This window comes from Equus przewalskii, chromosome 23, assembly GCF_037783145.1.
Source record: "Equus przewalskii isolate Varuska chromosome 23, EquPr2, whole genome shotgun sequence".
NCBI classification, from domain to species: domain Eukaryota; kingdom Metazoa; phylum Chordata; class Mammalia; order Perissodactyla; family Equidae; genus Equus; species Equus przewalskii.
In genome coordinates this window covers 11,778,376-11,787,203 of record NC_091853.1, presented here as the reverse complement: position 1 = coordinate 11,787,203, position 8,828 = coordinate 11,778,376, and the positions used below count along the sequence as shown (strand labels likewise).

General features: G+C 44.9%; 1 long non-coding RNA gene across 2 annotated transcripts in view; it reads left to right on the top strand.

The window, feature by feature from the left end:
* Positions 1 to 1,122: 1,122 nt before the first annotated feature.
* LOC139078902 (uncharacterized) overlaps positions 1,123 to 8,828 on the top strand; it is a 39,588-nt gene continuing 31,882 nt past the window's right edge. The window contains exons 1-3 of one of the 2 annotated variants that reach the window (XR_011532088.1): positions 1,123 to 1,157; positions 1,289 to 1,494; positions 2,458 to 2,559. This is a non-coding gene — a long non-coding RNA (uncharacterized lncRNA). The other variant, XR_011532087.1, reaches the window with a different exon arrangement.

Below are 8,828 nucleotides of genomic sequence, written 5' to 3'. Positions count from 1 at the left end.
TCTCTGTGCATTTGCATTTCTGCTGACTACAAGGATCAGTTTAATTTCATGGGTGTCATTTCCTTCAAGAAATCTCTCTCTGAGCAGCGGCCCATCGAATCCCCGATAAAACATATTTTCCTACGGTAATGATTTTATAGGCCCATAAGTCATGAATTTATTATGATCTCAGCCCCTGCTGCTGATTGCTGTAAAATGCAAAGTAATTAACAGCGAGCGGTAGCAGTTATTCCCACCTGGTAACGTGTTCCTTCGTTTGCTGATGGTTTTGATTAAAGTAATGACTAAAGAGTGAAGCCCGGCTGTAAAATATTAGCATGATTAATGCTGTATCCTAAATAAGAAACAAAACTAACGGGCATGGTCTGAGAAATTAAAAAAAAATACACAGACAATCTTTCCTCTTCCACCCTCTCCCCCTTAAACAATCGTTCAGGCTCATTTAGGGTATGTCTTCCCTCCCATTAAATAATGTGTGGATTCCAAGGCCAGGGGCTGGCTAGCAGAGCACGTCACACAGTTTCCATAACATCTTAAGTGCTGGTGTTAATTTTTTCCCCTTTCCTCTTGGATTTGTAGAACGGAGCTTGCATGGCAGTATGCTTTGAGCTAGGGCCTAGATAGCTGCTTTAAAGGGTTCCCTTTCTTTCTGACATGGGGCCTGGGTCTTCATAGGCCACCTGGGCATGAGTGAAAGGGGCTTTGGTGACATTGACCACCCCTCCCCTGCCCTGGTACCCCCGACAAGCTGGAGCCAGGAGAAAGCTGTGGGGTTAGGTAAAGAGTTGCTAGGACCATCCCCAACCAGAGAGCTGTGGTTGAAGTTGCTGACCTTCAACTTCACCTTTCACAATGTTAGGGAAAACTTGTCTCCAGTGTTGCAGTGGTCTGGGGATAAACAAGAACTCATACCAATGCCTATTGTGGTGCCTAACACTCAATCGTCTTTATTCCTGATGCTATGAAGAGGTACAACTTTCTTGAAGCTCCATCCTCCCTGGAAGGCCAAGTTGGAGGCCCACTCGACTGTGGGCTTGGAGGCAGTTTTGCACACGGACCTTCAGAGTGTCCTGCCCTCTCAATTCTGAGACCGCCCACATTCCAGAGAACCCAGAGACTGTCAACAGTCACCATCCTTCTAAAGTAGCTACGGGGAGGTAGAGGTGGGCAGGGGGCTGGGCGGGCTGGAGGAGGTGGCCTGCTGAGGGGGGGTCATGGAGCTATGGGAGAGGTGTGCCTTTGCCCTCCTCCAGTGGCCCGGGAATTAATTTCACTCTTACCTCTGTAGGTTGGGAGAGAAGGAGACAAAGAGAAGAAAATCAGGATATGCAGGCGTATGTGTGCAGGAAGCAAATCCTCAAGCATTTGGATCTGCAAAGATTTAGGAGGGTCTTTCTGATAGAAGGATTTTTGGCCAAGAGCTGGAAGACTGGGGCTATAGGCAAACAAGAGCCCAGTTCAATAACTCATTATTAGACACCTACTATATGCCAGGTAAGGGAATACAGTTTCTGCTATTAAGAAACTCCCAGTCTAGAAACTCAGTTAAAGGGAGGATGATAAAGAAAACCTCATTGGCAAGGCACAGGAGTAAAAGGAGAAATGGGAACACTGCGAAAGGGCTCTTGGCCATCACGGCCTTGGGGAGGGGTGTAGATGAGGGGCTGGAGAGAGGATGCCGTCAGCTACATGGGAGGCACAGGTGGCTCACAAATGCAGTACACTTTGTGAATTTGGAAGGGGAGAGACCATCTCTTATGGGAGCAGTGGGCATCCTTGTTCCAACTCATAGCCATGGAGAGCAGGGGCAACAGTGCCATCAGTTTTCATTTTTTCTTGCTTCAGGAGAGCCGAAAGCATTTCAAATACAACAAGATACCTGAGGGGGAAGAGGTGAGGGACTCATGTAAGGATCCATTTTAAGGATCTGGGGACCTAATTATGAAGAAAGCGATGGTTGGGCCAAAGTCGTGCTTAGGGAGGGGCAGATGCGAGGTCAGATCCCATGTCTTCCCCGTTAACCACTCAGTGCCCATTTGCTGAATGGATTGTGCATCACACGCCAAGTTTCTGGAGGCCATGCTTCCAAACCAAAGGCCACCTGACTGTGTTTGGGCAGACCACCCACAAAGGCAATTTTCATGACTCTGCTATCAGTCCCTGGAAAGTCACTTGTGTCGCCCTCGGACAGTATCTGGCAGAAAGGCATCACATTTTTTTCCTACAGCAGAAAGACAGCTGCTGTCCAAGTGGAGGGTGTTCCTGAATTTTCCTAATCAAGGATGAAGCAGTGTTGAGGGAGGTTGTGGGTCAGGTGAGAGGAAATAAATCTATTAAAAATAGTTTTTATTTTCCTCTTCCCTTCCCTTTTTAATAAATTTTTAAAAATAACCCTAGTTGCAGGATGTTTGAGAAAAAATATAATAAACAGAGGTTTCTCTGCCTTTACTCCTTTAGCCCCTGCTCCTCACGGGGCAGATGAAGGAAAAGTTATTGCGATCGAGGTGTTGGCACCGGGAAGATAAACGTGGAGCCCTGCCTCTCTCCACCGCTGAGCAGGTCAAAAAATGATTGCGTTGGGCATGAAGGATTTATGTCTGCCGTGAGTCAGTCAGAGTGTCGGGGTAAATCAAGGCTGACGTTTTTAGCATCTGGGAAAAAAAAGCAATTGCATTTTATGTCTACATTTTGCTCGGCTAATCAAGGTGCGGAAGAGACAGTCTGCCTGGGGAAACTTTTCCACTTTTTATTATTGAGGTTGGGTTTGGTTTTCCCCGCAGAAGCATGGAGCAAGTCTATAAAGGCTTTAGGTTAGAGTCAAGAAGAAAGGAAAAGCCTCTCCCTGTCAGATTCGATTTGAAGAGGGAAGTTGGCGAAATGTGCTGTCGGCTGAGGAAGGGGATCTGGGGAGGGGCTGGACGTGGGCGACGCCTGAGCAGTCTTAGGAGCAAGGAAATAGATGGTCATCTTTGCAAAGAATTTCTTCTCTTCATAGGTCTCCAGAAGGACCTATGATACAACAGAACCATTAGGGAAGGACTAGTTTGGTGCTTCTGACTATGTTGGCCAGCAACTAATTGACTACTAATCAGTCTTTTCACTGAAGCAACCAGCGAAATGACTAAGTAGATCAGTTAAAGCTGTTGAACCAGTGGATGTATATTGACATAGATCAAGATGAAGCCACAGTTAAATGTGTGCAAGGGGAAAAGAAAAATGAACAAATTAACTAGTAATATTTCTTTTTAGCTTTCCATATCCAAGTCTAATTATCGGTTTATCTAAGTGCTTTGCCTTAGTAAACGAGAATGTGTTTGGATTTCAAAAGTCTTCTATTTTGCACCAGGGACTAGATTCAGCAAATAGACTTTCGTATGTTAAGGGATAGCCATCACGATAGCTAATTTTTTTGAGGGGGAGGGGATTATCTCATTAAATCTCCAAAGCATCAGGAGACAGTATGATCTCTGTTTTACAGATGGGGAAACTGAGGCTTAGAGAGGTTGACTAATATATGCCAGGTGATATCCAGCTGTTCCCAGCTGGTAAGAGCTAGCGAAGTTCTTTGAACAGAGGCATTCTGCCTCCACAGCCTCCATCCCTAACTTGCACGCGTGCTGCTTCAGGTTTGATCTCAGCAGAGATGTGAAGTTATTCCAACAACATCGGGAACAAGAGGTTCAACAAAAACAGATTTCATGAATGACTAGATTTTCCTTTCATGCCTCTGAAAAAGCTTGGGAACTAGCCACAGGTCCTGAAAGTGTGTACTTAGGATGATAATAGATAAAATGTAGTGCCCCTTTGCTATGCACCAGATGCCACATTAAGCTCCTTTTTTTTCTCCCCAAAGCCCCAGTACATAGTTGTATATTCTAGTTGTAAGTCCTTCTAGTTCTTCTGTGCGAGCCACTGCCACAGCATGGCTACTGACAGATGAATCGTGTGGTTCTGCACCCGGGAACTGAATCCAGGCCACTGAAGGAGAGTGTGCTGAACGTTAACCACTAGGCCATCAGAGCTGGCTCTATGTTAAGCTTTTTGTATATATTTACTCATAGAAGCCCTGTATAGCCCTAAAAAGTGGGCCTATTATGCACCCGTGTTCGAGATGAAGAAACTGAATGCCCCAGAAGTTTAGAAACTTTCCATGCATTTAGCAAGAAGTGACAGCCAGAATAGGCAGTCAGGCAAATTGGCATCAGAGCCCAGCCCTGCTGGTTGGTGCTGGGAATGGCTGTGCCAGGCCAGAACGTGTGTTTGGTGAGGCAATAGGATTGGCAATGGTTCGTTCTTTGCCTTCCTTCTTGTGTGTGTGTGTCCCCAAATAATTGCTTTGTGATGTCCGATTTTGAGTTTTCTTTTAAAAATTTTAAACTCCTCTATTGGCACATATTTAATTTAAAAAGAATGGGGAAGAAGAAAATATTATCTGAGATTTCAATCAACGCTTCCCTGCCTAAGGCCCTAAGACCCCTGGAAGTCCTTTAAGGGGGTCGTGGGGACTTCAGTACATCAAAAAGCTGAACTTTAGTGCATTTAGTGATAATAAGGCCTCAGAGTGTAACTCAAACAGCAAGTTCATGGGATTGTATTAGCTCAGTGATGCAATGAGGATTATTGCATACTGATTGTTCTCCGATGCATAAAGGTAGGGAAATGGAATAGTCTTTAACAAAGGTTGTCGATTAGACAAAAACACGTTAAAAATAAGAAACCTTATGGGGAAAAGAATAAAAGGGTCTTCGGTGACAGCCTGGGAGCCCAGGATAAAAAGGATTATTTCTTTTTGTTCCCTGTAGCTTGGCTGTTTGTTGGAAATGTTAACAAAATATCTTTCAAAGCCCAATGAGATAATTTATGTAAAGTGTTATGCAAATACTATTTTTGTTATTAATATTAACAGTAATAGTTATGGTAATGACCTTGCTGTGGAGCAGGTGATTTCAGGTAACAATGGATGGAGAACCTTCATTTTAAACTTTTCATTTCCTGAGGTTAGATTTGTTCTCTTCTTCACCAAATCTTGCATCAGCATAGGTGTGCCCTGAATGCTGTGCACTCTGCATGCATGTGCATGCACACTGTGTGTGTCACGCCCGTGTGTATACGTGTGCGGTGCACGCACACGCACCCTGGTTTGGTGAGCGTTCCGTTGTCCTCGTCCCCTCTGTCTTGTGCAGCTGCACGTTACAGACTGCTTAGTGCAGAAAACTTGTGTGAAGGGTGATGAAGCGTTTGGGTTGTGGTGTGAGTTTTTACTCCCACATTTTTGCTGTTAATTAGACAAACCTCCCCACCGGACCCTCTCCTGCCTCTGTGGAGGCTGAAAGGTCTGTGAGGAGCTAGATTTGAAAATCTGGCTGTCATTGTCTTGGGCCTGTGCTGTGCACACAAGGTGGTTTGAATGTCACAAAGAGGTTGTGAAATCAAGTGTCCCCAGGTACGCCCCCTGATTCCGAAAACAGATTTGACTTCATTCTGCCTTTTTCGCTAGTTGCTCTGATGCACTTTGGAGACAGTCTGAGTAACACTATTAATTGGGCAGAGATTAGCACATAATCAAATCACATCTGCTTTAAAAAAAAATCAGAGCCCTCTTTATTAAACTAGAATGAAGTGTAAATTGTACTATAACAACTTAACTCTGTACTCCTGGTTGAAAAAAGGATGTCAAGTGGAATGAGATGGGTACCTGCTCTAATCTTTAATTGTTATCAATCACTTCTTAGTCTGCCTCTGTACTTCCTTTATCTGGCTTCAAAGAAAGCCCTTACTGTTCTCTCTTGGCCCTCTGAGGTTTGCTAAGTCTGTCCGCAGCTTCTCTGCCCGCCTTGTCCTTTTCTCCTGCTGCTGCTTCCCTCGGCCCCAGTTCTAGGCTCGGTGCCGCCAGCAAGCTGTGAGGCCTCCTGAACACCCCCGGTTCACTCCCATCTCTGTTTCTTACCATGGAGCTCTCCTCTGCTGCTCTCTTTTGCATAAAGCTATCTTTCTTCTCTTGGTGTGGCTTGGGTACAACTGGCTCTCTCCAGCATCTACAGCAGGAGGACGTCCCTCCCCACAACCCGCATGCACGCATGAGCAGGGCATGTCCCAACCGTGATGGCCCCATTTCCCATCATGGCTGTGTCATTTCTTCCTTGTTCTGAAGTTCATTATTTATCCCTCACTTTTACATAGACAAGTCCTCTTCTACAACGTCATTTTTCACAGTGTGTCAAAAAATTTACGAGGGAGTTAAAATAATTCCACCTCCATCTTATTTCCATCACTTAGATTGAACAGGGTGGTTAAAATCGCAGAGTGGAGTGGTTTCTCACAAAAAGGAAGCACAGCCAGGGGCTGTGTAGGCGGGCGGCTACTGGGTCAGGCCTTGAGCTGGGTGGGGACAGCAGTTGATCTGAATTGGTATTTTTCTTCACGGCAATCTCTGCTGATTTAGAGAGGTGGAACCTACATGGAATAAAATGGTGGCTGAAAAGATGTGCCAGGAGAGCACTGCCACCTAATTCACAGCCTGGCAAAAGTGGGGAGGTTTTAGGCTTTAGAGTTTGATGTGAGTTCAAATCCAGACCCCCTGAGTTATTAGCTGAGGGACTCCTGAGTCTCAGTTTCTTAACTCATAAGATGGTACTAACGATACCTCCCTCCCAGGGTGTTTCGAGGAATAAGTGAGATAATATGTTTGAAGTGGCTAGCAGAACACATAGTAGGTCCATGGATATCATGTGCTGTAGTAGATTGAGAGAGGTGGATATCTTTGGGGTATGTAATACTGAAAAATTTTTAGCACAGTCATCCTCAAATGAATTCCGAACACTGGTGAAAATAGGTGAGCCAAGAACCACCAGAAAGGAAGTTTCTAGGGAAACCAGAGCTCTACTGGAAGCCAAGCCTGGCACTTCTCGTGGGCTGTGGATGGATGCTCAGGGGACGTTGCCTTTGCCGGTTAAGTGGCAGTGAACCAGGAGAGAGCGAGCTGTCCCAGGTTAGTTCTCAGCCTTCAGGCAGTGCCTCCAGTAGAAAAAAGACATGACTCAGATCTTTAGAAGCTGGGAGAAGGGAACAGAAGATAAGTTTCTAGAAAGAACTGAGAGTCAGAAAGAGACTTATCAGAACCCCAGAAGGATAGCTTCATGGAAGATCAAGTGCAGAGGTCCAAAGGTTGAAACATGGGGAAAAAGAAGGAGGCAAACTTAGGGAGACTGGAAGCAAAATACCTGTGCCTATTGGCACTTTGGTGAAAATCAATAAGATAATAGGAATAGGTACAGAGTCTTACACTAACCTATGATATCAGTTGCAGAGGTATGGGGGTGTGTGTTTGTCCTCTGAACAAAGACTAGTTCCTCCAAACATGCCCTAGGGCCCATTCCTTCTGATCTCCATCAGGTCTTCTGTCTTCTCTTCTCTTCAGTATCATCAATTTCTGCCTTTCTTACGGCATCATTGCCAAGAGTTTGCACACATGTTGTAGTATTTTCCAACTTAAAATCAAATCAAAATAAAACCCTCTTGTGACCCCGTATTCGCTCCAGCCAACACCTAAATTCTCTGCTACCCTTCAAAATCAAATTTCTTTTAAAAGTTTTAAAGTCATGTTTTTATTTTCTCTCCTTTTCCATTCATTCTTCAGTCCTCTCCTGTGCCAGAAGGTGGCTCAAGGTCACTGACAACTTCTTCATTGCACGGTCCAAGGGTGACGTTTCAGTCTTTGTCTTCACTGGTCTCCCTGCCACCCTCTCCAGGGCTGGCTGTGCTCTTCTCAGTGTAATCCTGTCATGCCACACATTTCCTGGTCGTCCTTTCACCTCTGCTTCCTCCCTTCAGTCTGGGCTCCCCGAGTGCAGCTCTGCTCCAGGGCTTAGTTCTGGTCTCTCTTCTCATCTCCCCCTACACTTATTTCCTATGTGATCTCCTCCCCCTGTAGCTCTCAGTGCCACCCATGCAGATGCCTTACAAATGTGTGTCTCCAGTCCAAAAGTCTCCCTGAGAGTCATACTCATCCATCCCCCTGGCTGCTTGACGTCTCTGCTTGGATGTCTCACAGGCATCTCAAAAGAAACCTGTAAATAGGGAACTTTTTTCCTCTCAAACCTGTTCCTTTCCCACAATATCCTATCTCCACAAATGATGCCACCATTGGTGCATTTCTTCCAGCCTAAGGCCCTCAATTCATGAACAATTTCTGTCACTTCTATCACATTTATTTGTTCAGTTAGCAGTTATGGTTGATTCTCCTTATTTGCCGTAGTTCTGTGCTGTAAAGTCAGTGAGGACGTTGATTTAGCGAATACTGCACTGTTGCTCTTAGGGAAAATACGGGGTTAGGTTCCTCTGAGCCTCTGTTCACAACATTTTTGCCAACTGCTTAATACATTTTATGTGTGTTCCTCTTCGAAGATAACCTCTTTAATATACACTGTCAATTCATTGACACTGAGCTCACAACCAACAGCCCTGTTACTCATGCCTCAATTAAGTTTATCTAATACACTAATTTTTTCATAAGGCATATCTCAGCCTTGTGCTTAGGAACACTAGACAGCACTTGAGCACTAAGCTCAGAGGTCATTTTAAACATGGAAAAACCCTTTAGAAAGCACAAAAATGCAAAGAAAAAAAAAAGGTACTAAATAGCCAGTGAGAAGGACACTTGTTTATGGAAGGAGAGCTGAAACGAGAAGGCACAACAGGTCCTTATTGGACCTCAGCTAGGAACATGTGAGTTGGGCAACTCAAAATTTTCACCTGTCCGCTCATGTGCGTATCCACAAACGATGGCAGAAGTGCCACACTATTGATTGTGGGGTTACAAATGAAGTTTA